This window comes from Dreissena polymorpha, chromosome 1 (genome assembly GCF_020536995.1).
Source record: "Dreissena polymorpha isolate Duluth1 chromosome 1, UMN_Dpol_1.0, whole genome shotgun sequence".
NCBI classification, from domain to species: Eukaryota; Metazoa; Mollusca; class Bivalvia; order Myida; family Dreissenidae; genus Dreissena; species Dreissena polymorpha.
In genome coordinates this window covers 156097555-156113062 of record NC_068355.1, presented here as the reverse complement: position 1 = coordinate 156113062, position 15508 = coordinate 156097555, and the positions used below count along the sequence as shown (strand labels likewise).

Genomic DNA, 15508 nt, shown 5'->3' with positions numbered 1-15508 from the left:
TAGTTATATAAATAATTGTTGAGAATATATTATCCTTAAATATACATGTTGACTTCAAACTATACGCTTCGGCATGTTCCGTGCGCTACGAACATCGCCGAAACGTTGCTCCGTTATGACCGTAAATTCTTATTCTACAGAGCTCCGTACACGTCATCATTTTTATGACGTCATCCGGAGTGATTAATAGGGTATTTAAACCCAGACTTTTCCGGAGCATTTGGCCAATCTTTCCTAACACTTTTCCGACGAAACCTCCTTTGTAATTTAAATATAAACTACTCCGGATGGCAGAAAGTGAGGTATATAACATAGTAAACATTCCCGTATTTTCAGAACAGTTCCACCCGGAGCTGCTTCGTATATGTTATAATAAATTACCAGTCCATTGTTATGATGGGTACGGAGCTCAGAGACAGTTATGCCTAGATATGACAATATTATAATTCATAAATATACCAGATTTTGCATGTGTAAAACCTATGTACCTTGATGTAATTACCAATGCCATTATATGAATACCATGCGAACCCAATAGAAAAATAAATCAATGTCTTAACCGGAACTCGGACTTCGTCATACAAATATTAAATATCGTTATTGTGCAACAACGGACCTGCGTGTATATGCCTGGAACCTTGTCCCGTTACCGTACCACCACGGCAGGGGTGGCCGGCGGCGGAACAACTGGTGTCAGAAGTGCTGGGATCAATTAATATAATAATAAAAAAATATATATAGAAATAAGAATGACGATTGTATCATTTTCAAACCAGTGTAATGCAGATTTCCCGCTCCCGATTTACTAAAAATATATTGTTCATAAAATTCAACAAATGTTTAGTCCTCGCCGGATAGCTCCGTATGAATGTACATGATGACGTATATCAGTTCACTCCGGATGGTAAATTATGACGTCATAGCAAACGCTGTCTGGAGCAGGTCCCAATCCGGATCAATGAATCCATCAATACTCCTCCGACCGGAGCAAAAATTTAATACGGAGAAAGACATTATTGCTCCGGACAATCAATTGAATATATGTAATATGACAAACCTTAAACGTTAGCCTGATCCGGATGCTTTAGAACACTACCTATAACAATAAACCAGTTATCATTTTAAGAAGTTCCTTTCTCGTTGCCAGAGATAACACATGCCTTTCAAAAGAGAATGCGTTTATTGATCCAATTATTCCTCATGATAATTCTAATAATATTAATCACAGGATTTAGAACAAAGTCGGGTTATTTCGACAGTCGTCTACTTCAAACACAATTTGCATAATCATTTGCAATAACTGCACTTTTAGATTATGTAACGATTTCGTCACTTAATATATGACGTATGTAAATATATGACGTTACAGTATCATCTTGGTCGATTATTACAAGAGTTGTCCAGGTTTCCGTATATGATTGCTATGAACCATAATACCTATATTGTTTTCATAGTGACAACACCACAGTACTTTGCTTTTATTCGTACATTCATTTAAAGTTCAATGTGCAGTCCTTGTTATGTAAAGATTGGCCATCTATTCATAACGCGCGCTAATGTGAATGGATTAGCTCCACGAGATTCTGTGGCTTGTTTCCACTGAACTTAAGGACCTTCATGTTAATTATGCTTCCTCCGGACTCCGGACTGCACTGGAACTTATTATACAGCTCCTGCCTAAAATACACAAAAACCAATTGCTGCACAACAACATAAAGTACAAGCTTGTAACATTACCGAACTTTACATTTGTTCATAAACATTACAATGTATAAGTATGTATGATTTTACATTTTGTAAAATAAATGTTTGATGTTACAGTGAGCGAGTGAGTTTGATATACCCAGTCCCAAAATATTCCTTTATTGTTAGAGGAAATGTCCAATCCAAGGGACACAACCCCAATACAGAGAACAGGAGCTCTACAGTTGCTCCCCATGACCTGAATACAAACCAAAATCCAGACATGGAGACTAGCTTTCTCAGCCCAGGAGAAACATGTCTCCTGATAGAGATTTACCCGGATCTCATAACCTAGACAGATCATTGTCCAACCCGGATACAGAGATAGATTTATAAATCTAAACAGACATAGATATGACAGAGGTGACCATGACAGAGTGAATTATCCATACAGACCTAGGAGAAGTCCCTCGTGCAATCACGAATACTCCAATGATGTACAATTAAAAGTGCATCCACCCAAATATGTTGAAAAAGAGGACATTTATGAATACCTAGACTCATTTGAAATAAGTTGCCAAATTAATGGATGGTCACCCTACCTAAAAGGCCTTCACCTAGTTAACAGTCTCATTGGCTCTTCCAGAGGCATCCTTACCGAGCTACAGAGGCACGAGAAAACAGACATAAACACTTTGATCAATAAGTTGAAAGAGAGATATGGTTCCCAGAATCAAAATGTTATATTTAGGACTGAACTACAGAACCGTACCAGGAGAGTAGAAGAGACCATCCCTGAACTGGCTCAAAACATTAAGTAGCTGACCCTTATGGCCTACCCAAATACAACCAAGGAATTCACAGATACTTTGGCTCGAGACCATTTTATTGAAGCAATTGATGACCAAACCTTGCGCATGAAACTTAGAGAGGCTGAACCATACACATTGTCAGAGGCAACCCAAATAGCAACACGGTTTGAGGCATACAAAACAGCAGAGGTCAGAAGAAAACAGTCCATTCATGTTTCTGCAGGACGAACAGAGTCTAGTCATTTCAAAAATAACTCTGAGCACATAGCAAAGCCCAACAATTCAAATTGTACTCTTAACACTGATGATGCACAAAGTGGAAACAAAACGGTCACACAGCTAACAAAAACTCTCGAGAAATTGGCTGATGCTTTTGAAAAACTATCAAAAGATAAGCATGAGACAAACCAGAGAAATACAAACTACAGAGACATATCTTCAACACCATTTCATGGTACTTATGGAAAACCAAGTCCTCAAAATCACCAACAACAGCGAAATTTCACACAGGAAGATACATTTGAAAGACCAAGACAGTGGCAGAGATTTAATGAAAACAACAGGACCCAGACTCAAAACAGACCTCATTTAAACCAGGGAAACGAGAACAGGTCTTCATGGAGGCCCACAAGGAGACCCGAAAACCTGATGAGAAGGGCCAACAGATTCCAGTAAATAACTTAAGAGACACAGTACATGAAGGATTGTTTCTACCAATACAGATGGGAAACCAGTATATTACTGCTTTAGTAGACACAGGATCCAACATAACCATTTTGAAAAAGAGCATCTATGACAAATGGCAAGATAACAAACCCCAAATTCAACCAACACATGATATACTGGTTGGAATAACAGGAGATAGAGCTAAATTCCATGCAAAAATTAACATTGAATTTACAATTGACAAACAACTGTTTCAACATTCAGTTTTCCTAGCAGACATTTCCAATGAGTTCATAATTGGAAGAGATTTTATGATGAACCACAGTTGTGATATTATCCTAAGCAGACAGATCTTGAAAATCAATGGAGAAGAAGTATACTGCCATACAAATGAATTTGATGTTCATGGCTGCAGAATTGCCTTGACTGAAGATATAGAAATACCACCAGAAAGCGAGATTGTGATATCTGGAAGAACAATTGATCCATATGACAACGCAACATTAGGTGTGACCTCTCCAAACCTTAATCTTTTTGAAAAACACAGTGTCCTGCTTGCAAGAGCATTGGTACAACCTTCCAATGGACTTGTACCATTACAAATAGCTAATGTTGATTCCATACCTATCAAACTGCATAAAAACACAATAGTGGCACATCTCGAAATGATAAACAAGGATAGTATACCAGCCTTTCAAGAACATTTAGTACATCACACCAATGTCGCGACATCAATTAAAAACCATGACAACAACCAACCTGAAACACCAGAACACATTAAAGACTTGATAGAAGCCACTCTACAAAATGAGTCTGAAAAAGAAGGTCAACAAGTTAAGTCATTGTTGATTGAATATGCAGATGTATTTTGTACATCTGAAGATGACATGGGTCGCACTGACTTGGCAGAATTTACTATCAACACAGGATACAATATGCCAGAAAGAACAGCACCCTATAGATTACCAGCTGTTAAACGTGAACAAGCCGAGAAGGAAATACAAAAACTACTCAATAAAGATCTTATAGAACCTGCTCAAAGTCCATGGTTATCACCAGTAGTGGTTGTACCGAAACCAGACAAGTCATCTGTCCGGTTGTGTATAGACTTTCGAAAAGTAAATGCACGAATAAAGTTTGATGCTCATCCGCTTCCACGAATAGATCAATCCTTAGGGTCATTGTCCGGAAACACATACTTTTCATCAATGGATTGCAGATCAGCCTACCACCAGATTCCCATTAAAGAAGGGGAGCGACCAGTCACATCATTCAGTATAGGAGGAGAGACTTATATCTGGAAAGTTATGCCGTTTGGTATGTCAACAAGTCCCACCGTTTTTGAACGCCTGATTGAGAAAATAATGAAAGGTTTGACTTACAAAGCATGCTAATTCTACTTGGATGATTTGCTATGCTATTCCAAAACCTTTCAACAACACTTAAATAACGTGCGCGACATGTTCGAAAGACTCCGGGCAGCCAACCTGAAGCTTTGTCCAAAGAAATGCAAACTATTTCAACGAAAAATAAGTTTCCTAGGGCATCAAATGAGCGAAGATGGCATAGAAGCCTGCACAGAGAAAACAGAAAAGATAAGGAACTGGCCCAGGCCACAAAATGTTCGTCAGTTGAGATCCTTCCTTGGACTATGTAGTTACTACAGAAAAATGATTCAAAACTTTGCAACTATAGCAAAACCTCTACATAAACTCAAAGAAGCTAACACTTCATTTACCTGGGATGATAAAGCTGAAGCTGCTTTCATGGAGTTAAAAAACAGACTATGCAAAGCCCCGATACTTGCCTTCCCAATTGAAACACAGCCCTTTATCCTTGATACAGATGCCTCAAATGTTGCGGCAGGAGCCGTACTTTCACAAGTACAGAACAACCAAGAGAGGGTAATACGTTATTACTCACAATGCTTCTCCCATACTGAAAGAAATTATTGCACAACAATAAAAGAGCTGTATGCAATTGTGCTAGCAGTCAAACATTTCCACCATTTTCTTTATGGAAACCCTTTCAAAATTAGATCAGACCACGGAAGTCTACAGTGGATACTGAATTTCAAAAACTGTGAAGGACAATTAGCTCGTTGGCTAGAATCCCTTGGAAACTATCACTTTATCATAGAATACCGACCAGGTAGAGTCCACAATAACAGCGATGCATCGTCACGCAGACCTTGTGCAGATGAATGTTGTACTCACTGTGAAAGAGCGGAAACAAAATACATTCACCAAGAAGTGACTGCACATACAGTTCGCATAGGAGAAGCCACCTCTGAAGAAACTTCCCCCAATAACTATTCCGACACAGACTACCAAGATGGAAATTTTGAACTGTCCAGAATACAAGAAGAACAAGCTTGCGACTCTAAACTTGAAATTGTCCTACAATGGTTAAACACTGGAAACCGCCCAGAATGGCAGGAAATATCTAAATATGGTATGGAAATGAAACATTATTGGCACAACTTTGAACTGTTAGAACTTACATTTGGACTCAAATCGTACATCAAATCATTTCTGTCTTCAGTTGTCAAAACACCTATATACTGTTTGATTCCAATAATGTCGCTTTAATGGAATTACCATTTGTATTCATTTGCTTCTTAATATTAAATCACCTTAACTTGTTTTATTAGTAGTACAGCCCCATTAATATTTTTATTTAGTACTGCCCTTGGAATTTGTTCACGTCATTATGTCATTATGGATTTTTGTGACGTCATACGACCGACTTTCCCAGTTGTAATCTACATGCATAGGTCATTGGGTTTATAACGTTCCATTTTATTTATATTTTCTCTCTGATAGGCGTTTCTTGTTTGGCAATTATTTTTAATTTGTTTAGCAGTCACATAAACAGCCAAGCTATGTAATATGGAATTTTTACACCCACTATTGCTGCTTCTTCCTGTTCTTCAATGCAAAGCATTGGGGGTTTAAACCTGGTTATAGAGCGCTCAACCTCACACTTGGCCCAGCAATATTCATAATACATTTAAGTGTAAATAAAATTTAACGTCATAGCATTGTAACTCAAATTAAACAATAATAAAAGGGAATTAAAACGCATTCAATTTAATTACTATTTAATTACTCAATTGCATTGAAGATACAAGAGTAACAGAATTACAACTTTTTGACGAACGATCAAATAAAACTATTAACAATTGTCAACTACATTCCCTCTTTATAGAAAAGATTTGAGAATATAGAATCATAGAGTTAATATCTCAGATAATCATCGCGCAAATACAGGAAGAAGCAGCAATAATGGGTGTAAACATTCCATATTACATTGCTTGGTTGTTTATGTGACTGCTAAAAATTAAATTAAATATGTAGCAAGGAAGTTAATTGAAAAGTTTATTGGATCTTTTGGAACCCCACTTGAACTATTCTCAGACAGAGGAACAAATTTTGAATCTGAAGTATTCAAAGAGACGTGCACCCTACTAGGCATTCACAAAACACGAACAACAGTAGGCAGGCCAAGTTCAGATGGACTGGTAAAAAGAATCAATAAAGTTATTCAGAACATGCTGACACCTTTTGTACAGAAAGATCAGAGGAGCTGGTGTGAACATTTACCTTTACTGGTACTGGCTTACAACTCCAGCATACACTCAAGCACAGGTTTCACTCCATCTATGATGATGTTCGGCCGGGAGATGAACTTGCCTATTGACCTTGCCATCGGAAAACCTGTCGATGAAAAAATCACATTTCACAACCACTTACGTCATAGAGCTTAAAAATATCATGACGGAAATTCATGAGATTGCAAGACAACATTTGGGACAAAGTGCAGTCAGTATGAAAACAAATTATGACAAAGGAAAATTCCACATAAATTATGAAGTTGGTACTCATGTGTGGTACTTCAATGCAAAAAGACACAAGGGCTTAAACCCTAAACTACAAAACGCATGGACCGGTCCTTATACTATCACCAAGAAATGAGGTGATGTATTGTACGAGATCCAAATGAAACCAAATTCAAGACCCATTCTTGTCCACCACGACAAACTTAAAGGGTACCGTGGAACAAACAAATCCAATTAGCATGAAGACACTGATTGAGCCTCCATCCCAACAAAGATTGTTATAATTCTTTGCCTGATCATTATATGATGTAAATTGTACTTCATTCAATATTTGTTGTGTATTGTAGTGTTGTTGTTGTTGTGTTTTTTTAATGTTAAATAAAGCGACACCCTAATACCACTTACACCTGTATACATATACCTACTGTCTCTGCTCCGGAACCCATGATCCCCACAGAGTAGACCTTATGATCCTGATCCCTTTAAAATTACATTCCTGAAAAGAAAGAAGAAATTCCAATTATATTACTAAGAAAGAAATCTAATAATAAATTTTCTATTGCTAAACTGTAAACCTTAAATGTGTCCATTATATATATTACAGGCTCGCGTGTGGCAGTGCAAATTGTTCCCCCACATGGACTTTAGTTATAACAAGAAAACCAGCATAGTACGACATATTCAAACCAACCACCTCCACTTTAAATATCAATGCCATAATGCAACAACATCATTAACCGGAGAGAAGACCACAGCTGCAAAATCAATGGGATAAAAAGAGACATAATTTTGATTAACACCCTACACAATCTCCAAGGAGACAAAGCAGAAGAAGCCTTGAAGAAAGTAAAAATCGATGACTACATTAGTACACGAGTGGAACGTAGATGTGAAGTAATCCAAAAAACACACGAACAACATAAAAGAAAAACAGAAATCACAAATGAAGAAATAATAAAAGGCCATAAAAAAAGAAAGGAAGAAAAGAAGTCCAAAGCCCCCATCAAAACCAACCTGCCACATGTAAACAAAGAGCCAAACCATAACATCCTACAACAAGACCTATACCTGTCAGATGAAGATGATGAATATGAAAAAATGTGGAAACTTAATGCTCCGGAAAACATAGATTTGGAGTTTCCAGTCCCAGAAGACATTTCAGACAACAAAACTCCACCCAAAAACAGGGACATCAGCAGGAGGAACACAAGGAGGGCAGATTGCCTGAACGCTTTATCATCCCCAAGAAGAATAAGCAGTCAAACAACAAAGTCACATCGAGAATACCATTAGATATAGACAAGAGAATAGTAACAAAATCTTACGAACCAAAAAATAACGTACTTGATAAGATTCTGAACAAAATGGACAATCCAAAACAATTGATCTCTTACAAAGACATTCAGTATACTGAAAGCACACTGTCTGACAATGAAGCAACCTTTTTGAAGATGAACCTGAAAACGAAGAAGATCCCTAACAGAATTAAAAAAACAAAATAACTCTAAAATAAAATTGAACGTCGGAGGATACATATTTACAACATCCAAACACACCCTGAGTAAAGAACCATATTCCCTACTTCACCATCTAACAAAGGAAACAAATGAAACTGAAATCTTCACTGACAGACCAGCCAAACACTTTAAAACTATCTTGAATTTCATAAGAAATGATTCAACCATTCCACTGGCCCTTCTTCCCTAAACTAAAGAAGACCTGCTTACACTCAAGACAGAGGCTACCTATTACCACCTTCCTGGACTCAGAAAGAAAATCGAATACAAGGAGAGGCTTATAAATAAATAAAAGTAAATTAAAAACAAAACATGAAAGAAGAATACAACCATACTATTCCTTCATACCTTTAACCTTATGGTTAACAGCATAATATACTACTAATTTCAAAATCCAGGCTACAATAAACAGTCTACAATGTTTTTCATTTATACTAAGATGCCTACCATGTATCACCGACGAAGTATTGCCTACAATGTAAGAACTATGATGTCGAATCTACTATGTCCAATCTACGATATACTATCTACGATGTCCAATCTACGATGTACCCTCTACGATGTCCAATCTACGATATACAATATACTATGTCCAATCTACGATGACCAAACTACAATGTTCTGTCTATGTCCAATCTACGATGTTCCAACTACGATGTCCAATCTACGATGTACTGTCTACGATGTCCAATCTACGATGTTCCAACTACGATGTCCAATCTACGATGTTACATCTACGATGTTTTGTCTACGATGTTCAATCTACGATGTTTTGTCTACGTCCAATCTATGATGTTCCAACTACGATGTCCAATCTACGATGTCCCATCTACAATGTTTTGTCAACGATGTCCAATCTACGATGTCCCAACTACGATGTTTATAAACCGAAGATGTGGGCTACACCTGACATCAGTGATTAATGACATTATAACTTAATAGTTTATGATAGTAATTCACTAATATATTTATAATATATGTTATAAATTATATTCATAGTAAATGTTATACTGCTACTATTTAACCTTTTCATTGTTCACTAATGGTAAGTGGGACAGTCCTGAATGTAAGTACAAGATTTAACTGTTATATCCTAGTTCTTTATACTAACCTTAACATACCTTTACTCCTTTTAACGGGGCGGGGTGGAGACGTAGGCTTTACTTGCACTACCTATAAAAATTTCATCTTACTGTTGTAAAACAGTTTAATATTTTGTCAGTACAGTTTTGCGTTATATTTTTTCCCTTTTTTTTTAATCAACCAGATTATTAGGACAGTGAGTTATAATTAACTTATCTTCATGACTATGGAGAGTTTAGAGATCTTTCGAGAATTTTCTAAAATTCTAGTAAAAGTAAATTATTTATTGCTCTACAAGGATATGGGTGTACATAATTGTTACTTATTTAATGTACTACATAGTAAATAATTGTTGTATATGTAAGTTGTTGAAATAAGGACTATAAAAGAGTTCTAGAATTTAAGGGCATTATTGTTTACCAAATGCATCAACAGGGCTGTTTGAGATGTAATGAGGAGACATGTGATAACCTACAAAGACATAATTATTTTAGTTTTGATGCTGAGAGAGGAGCCTGCCTTTTTGTATTTCAAATTTTATGCTTGCAAGCCTGTGCTAAGTTCCTCGGTGTGTGATTTACAGAATTAGAGTAGGGAGGACTTACACTTTTTGATTCACATTTTTGTACCCTTTAGTACACATCTTTTGTACTACTTTGAGGCCGGTGGGCTAGGATACTCCCCCTTCCAGCTCTCGCCATTATGATTAAATATAGGGCCCGGCAGGTCTCTTAATATTAGGCGCCTGGGGATATGCCACCCCGTTATGAGATTGAGATGTAACAGTTGACTTTATACCTCCCATGCCATTTTGTGCCACCTGATTATTATTATGTTGGTTATGCATCTACCATTTTAGTTAATTACCATTGGTTTCTTGCTTTGGTCCTTTACACCAACTGCATCCGCCATTTATGTTGAGGATCCCTGGCCAGACGTGAGACCCACCCGGTCTAAATTCTCTTTTAATCAGTTTTTATGAGGTTTTGGCACCTTAGAAATATTAGAGATACAAAGTGAATTTGGCATACACATTATTCTAACAATCATGTAGCTTAGGCTGTCTATCCTTTCAGTACTGAGACTCATGTTGTTAATGACTAAGGGATATTGAGATTATAGATTATTGAGAGTAGAGAAGTTGATATTGTCAATTGAGGAATATAAGATTTTGCCCTGCACTTATGCTGTATATAAATACGTGCGAACGTTCGCAAAGATGTACAGAGTTATAGTTGCCCTAGAATTGCACGAGATGATAGAAGTTATAATTGTACTTAAAGCATTATTGCTTAAATTGTGAAACTCGGAAATTACTGTTTCCCTTGCTGTGATGAGGTATACCAATCCAACAAACATATGTATTGATGACTACTCTTACCTGATGGCCACAGGGAGAGGTACTAATTTATTGAGGACAAGGATATAGCCATATGTGTATAGAACATATTGGTAGGTTGATGTAAATATGTTGTGTAAATATGTTGACAATTATAATTATTATAAACAATGCTACTTACAGTTAAGTTAAAAATCATTATTGGAATTTAGTTAGGAATGTTGAGTACTTGGTGTGATAGCGTTTATCTAAATGACCGTGACTTGACATAATACCTTGTATTGTTCAAGTAAACATGCCCGACTGGGACTCTCAAATGTGTACCTGCTACTTGTATATCTGAAAATGGTAATGTTCATTTGTTTATTATTACAATTGATGTACTAGTCTTATTATTTGGACTATGTAACACTTGATTGCAATAAGACAATTGAAGTAAATACTGGTTGTACTTACCTAGAAATAGAGATGTATCTGTTCCAGGATCCCTCAGGCAAGGAACGTAGACACAAAATACACGAGATGATAATGGATATAAAGTAGACAATATGTAGACGTCCGTCGTTGAATGACTGCAGTATGACTGTCGATTCTTTCCGGTCAATCAATTATCCACAGCCTGACTGTTCCGGTTACACACCAGTAAATTTCACCACACTCCTCCCCATTTTATCCAACGGGGAAGAGACATAGAGTCCTTTTTCAGTCTTCAACTTTGTAACTTGTTACTTCATCAAAAGTTTGGTCTACACTTAAATTCCGGGCTCTGGCGATACTTTATATTGTATTCAATTCTGTTGTGCTCCAGTAATTGTCCACTAGAACAGAATAGATTGGTAAATTGAGCCCAGCATATAGTTTTTCTTTAAACCTATATTTAACAACGGAGTCTTTCCAAACTTTCACTTCAATTCATTGTTAAATTAGTTACACTCTATACACTCCAGTTGTGTTTCCTTTCCGTTAAAATAATTGTCCTACACATTAAAATATTAAAACTCCATATTGAAAATTCGCTTATTGGCCAAACAAATGACATTAAACATTCATGCTATTTCTAGCCCAAACAGTTGAGTAGAATTCCTCAAGGTCAGCTGGCACACGTCCCTGACCTCGCTGTCCCGATACGACGCAATAACGTTGGCAACGTCCCCTAAAAAGGATGGAGTGCACATCCGAGCCCGAGCTGGTCGAAAGTATGGCGAGTCGGTCTCTATCAACAACCTGTTCGCCGGAAAGTTGTTTCAGATTCGCAAATTTTCGTTTTAGTTATGATATTTGTGAGAAAACAGTATTACTGAACATTTACCATAGTCCAATAAAGCCATTATATGTATCTTTTGACGATTTGAACACCTAAAAATTATAAAGCGTTGCAACGCGAAACGATTGAATAATTTGGAGAGTTCTGTTGTTGTCGTTTAAATTTACGAAACTATGAAGATTGCTTATATAAGGTATAAAATACTTTAACTGTGTATATCCGGCGGAATAACCGAGAGGGCTTATGCGTTTTTACTTCAGACTAACTCCAGGACTCCGGGAGTCACTGGTTCGAGCCCTGGTACCGGCCACTTTTTTTCATTCTTTTAATTTTATTCTTGATTTTTTACTGGAGCTTTTAAGATCCAATGTTAACATTTATCAATATAAAGCATTTAATGACAAACTTCAAAATATGCCAATATCTGTGAAAAGGCCACTTTTAAAGAAATAATCTTGTAAGTGCTCATAGTATCAAAATAGACGCCATATTGGACGCCATCTTGGATTCTGAGGTTTCACGGATGGGAATTTTCGGGAACTTTGTGATATCAGATTCTACAAGCTATAACCTTTCAGAAAATATAAGTTTCAAATATGTTCCAATTTTGTCCGGATATACCCTTCCACAGCCTCTACTTTTTAATTAATTTACTTATGCAGCTCTATGGTTAGAACCTTAATAAATATAACATTAACAACTTGACGTCGGTTATTCTCAATTTTAAAGTATTTGTTAGCAAAAAATCAAATACACTAATTTCCCAATTAGAAGATTTCACGACGCATTTTTCCAAATTTCAAGGTTTTCACGACTCGATTTTTCCGAATTTTGAGGTTTTCACGACTCAATTGTTCCCAATTGGACCGGTTCGGGTACTTTTCCCAATAGGACAAAAAAATCGCTGGGTTCCCAGACTAAAACATTGGATGCATATCATTTGAACTGAAATATGAATATATTGTAAATAACATGTAAATTACAATAAATTAAAAACTGTCATGATACAAAACATCCTCTAAACATTACATCGAAATGTTATTCCTTAGTTTACGAAGCAGTATAGCATTAATCACATGTCTCTACAATTAAAAGAATCTATTGTTTAAATGCCTTAGCGGCCACACTAAACACTACACAAACAGGCTAGATTGCACTTTACCGGTACGCAGCTGTTTACCACTATCGACAAAGCGGGGGTTTGGGGGCGGTAGCCCGCGATACTAAGGAAATATATGGGTGTTGGAAATATAAATGTCTTTGATTTATTATAATCCATATTTGCGTTTATTAGTGTAAATATGTTTCTTTGCAAAAAATTCATATCACTATGATGCTTGCAATATTGACATCAACGCCGTATATCTTTTTAAAGATATTTCTTGTTTATGATCACGAGTGAATTAAAATCGATATTCTATCGAATCCAACAAAAACCAATCATGTTATGCTTTTTTCACCGTTTATTTACATTGTAAAAGAGTTTAATTAACCGGAGGATTTCGCTGGTGTAATTACGTCATTTCGTGTATTGCAATGTATCGAGGAACGTCACCTGAGAAAGGGTAACTTTTAGCGAATGTATATCAGCTGTTAATCATTTTCTTGAAAAAGGGGCATACAAGAAACATAAAATTTGTTAATGTCAGTGTAACATCGTTTGCTATTTCACTCGTGATCATAGAAAAATCATATTTTCTATGATCATTCGTGAAATAACAAACGATCTTGTAAACACTGACAAAATATCCTCTATTTGTTATACGGCGGAAAAATATCATAAAGAGGTAAAATTAACGCTTTCTCTAGTTTTTAAAGTAACTAGGTACGTATAAATTTCTGTTTTCACCTTTTTTAATAATTTGCTCCGAGTATCATTGCAATAGTTATAGGTTGTTTAAGATAAGCATGCTTGGTCAGTCTCTGTGCGATCGATAATGAGAAACGCCTATTTATCCACGTTTTGGAATGTTGTATCAACCTACCGTAGAACAGATTACGTACCTTGTTTGCAAAAATCTTGTCCTAACTACTAGATTTTGTCGTTGCATTCAATTAAATTTAACCAGTTTATATTAAAAATATACATGTAGTCAAAATTTGTTTAATTTAAATGCATAATGTGATTTTGATTTTTTTGTATATAAAAATGGAGTGAAACATTGAAACATTGTAGGAAAACTTAGAACTTTGAAACTTCTTAGGATCACTTTATTCAAATTTCGAATAAATTGACACATTTTGAAGACGCCGCCGACTGCGGAGTTAATGGTGTACTAACGAGCAATTACACAAGATAAATGGCAACACTAAAGGAGAACAAGCAACTTATGAAAGAATTAGAATATAGATATATATCGATCTACGAAACGACACATTTATTCATAGCGCAAGGACATTACTATTTTAGCTTTTTTGAGTACAAGTTCTTCCTGGATGGGGGAAAACATCATGATAAAATCAAGACCCATAGCAAGGGGTCTTGGATCATACTTTCGCGGAATAAATTCCTCTGTAGTTTTGATGATATTTAGCAAATAAATCTAAGACCGAGTGGTGTGCATTGAAATTGCTGCACAACTGATTGAAATTATGGCTGTTCAAAGCGATGCACTCTGTTTTCGGGTAATTTGGAGTTGAATTCCTTGTTAATTATATATATATTTGATAGTGAAATTTATTTGAAAACCGACTGAAGAGTACAGCATACATTTGTGGTTAGATAATGAAACGATTTCCGCCTTTTGGTAGTTTTTGTTTCCTCATTTTGAAAAGAAAACTGTGTTATTAAAATTTATCGAATGTCCATTATGTCTTCCCCGGACGATGAAGACTTAGACATGAATTTCCTTTCTGGAAATGTACATGTCTTGCAATATTTTAATACATGCTGAGTCAACTTTTAAGAAATAACACGATACACAACTCGCCTGACCTTCTTGACACCGATCAGACAGTATTAATGAATCAAATCTTCAGGTGTAAAGGACACACCTTCGCATTGGACCAATGAAATCACTCGTGTGTTTAATATGTCAGTTAGTTGAAATGTATGTAAACAAAGGTTTCAAATGGCACTGGACAGTTAGTTTTGATGCATAATGCAACGGCAAGCACGGTAAGAATGTTTTTTATACGTTTTATTGAATTATGTTATCGAGGTCCGTGAACTTTGCAGGTAAAATGCCCTGTGACCGTAATTACGTATTGTTCGTGGAGAACACACAGTAACAAACAAAGTTCATTTCTGTTTTCATCGCGATTTATTTCTGTTAAATATTTTCTAATACAACGCTTGCTAAT

General features: G+C 36.2%; 1 long non-coding RNA gene across 4 annotated transcripts; it reads right to left on the bottom strand.

Annotated features, from left to right (window-relative positions):
* Positions 1-563: 563 nt before the first annotated feature.
* On the bottom strand, positions 564-12642 carry LOC127867487 (uncharacterized). 4 transcript variants are annotated; one of them, XR_008043515.1, is made up of 7 exons: positions 11398-12642; positions 11217-11280; positions 10470-10595; positions 9631-9692; positions 7424-7498; positions 6767-6880; positions 564-1677 (listed from the first exon to the last, which is right to left on the bottom strand). It is a non-coding gene; the product is annotated as an uncharacterized LOC127867487 (long non-coding RNA). The 4 variants fall into 4 exon arrangements; XR_008043512.1 differs by lacking the exon at positions 11217-11280; XR_008043516.1 differs by lacking the exon at positions 11217-11280 and having other exon boundaries at positions 7428-7498.
* Between the last annotated feature and the right edge of the window lie 2866 nt (positions 12643-15508).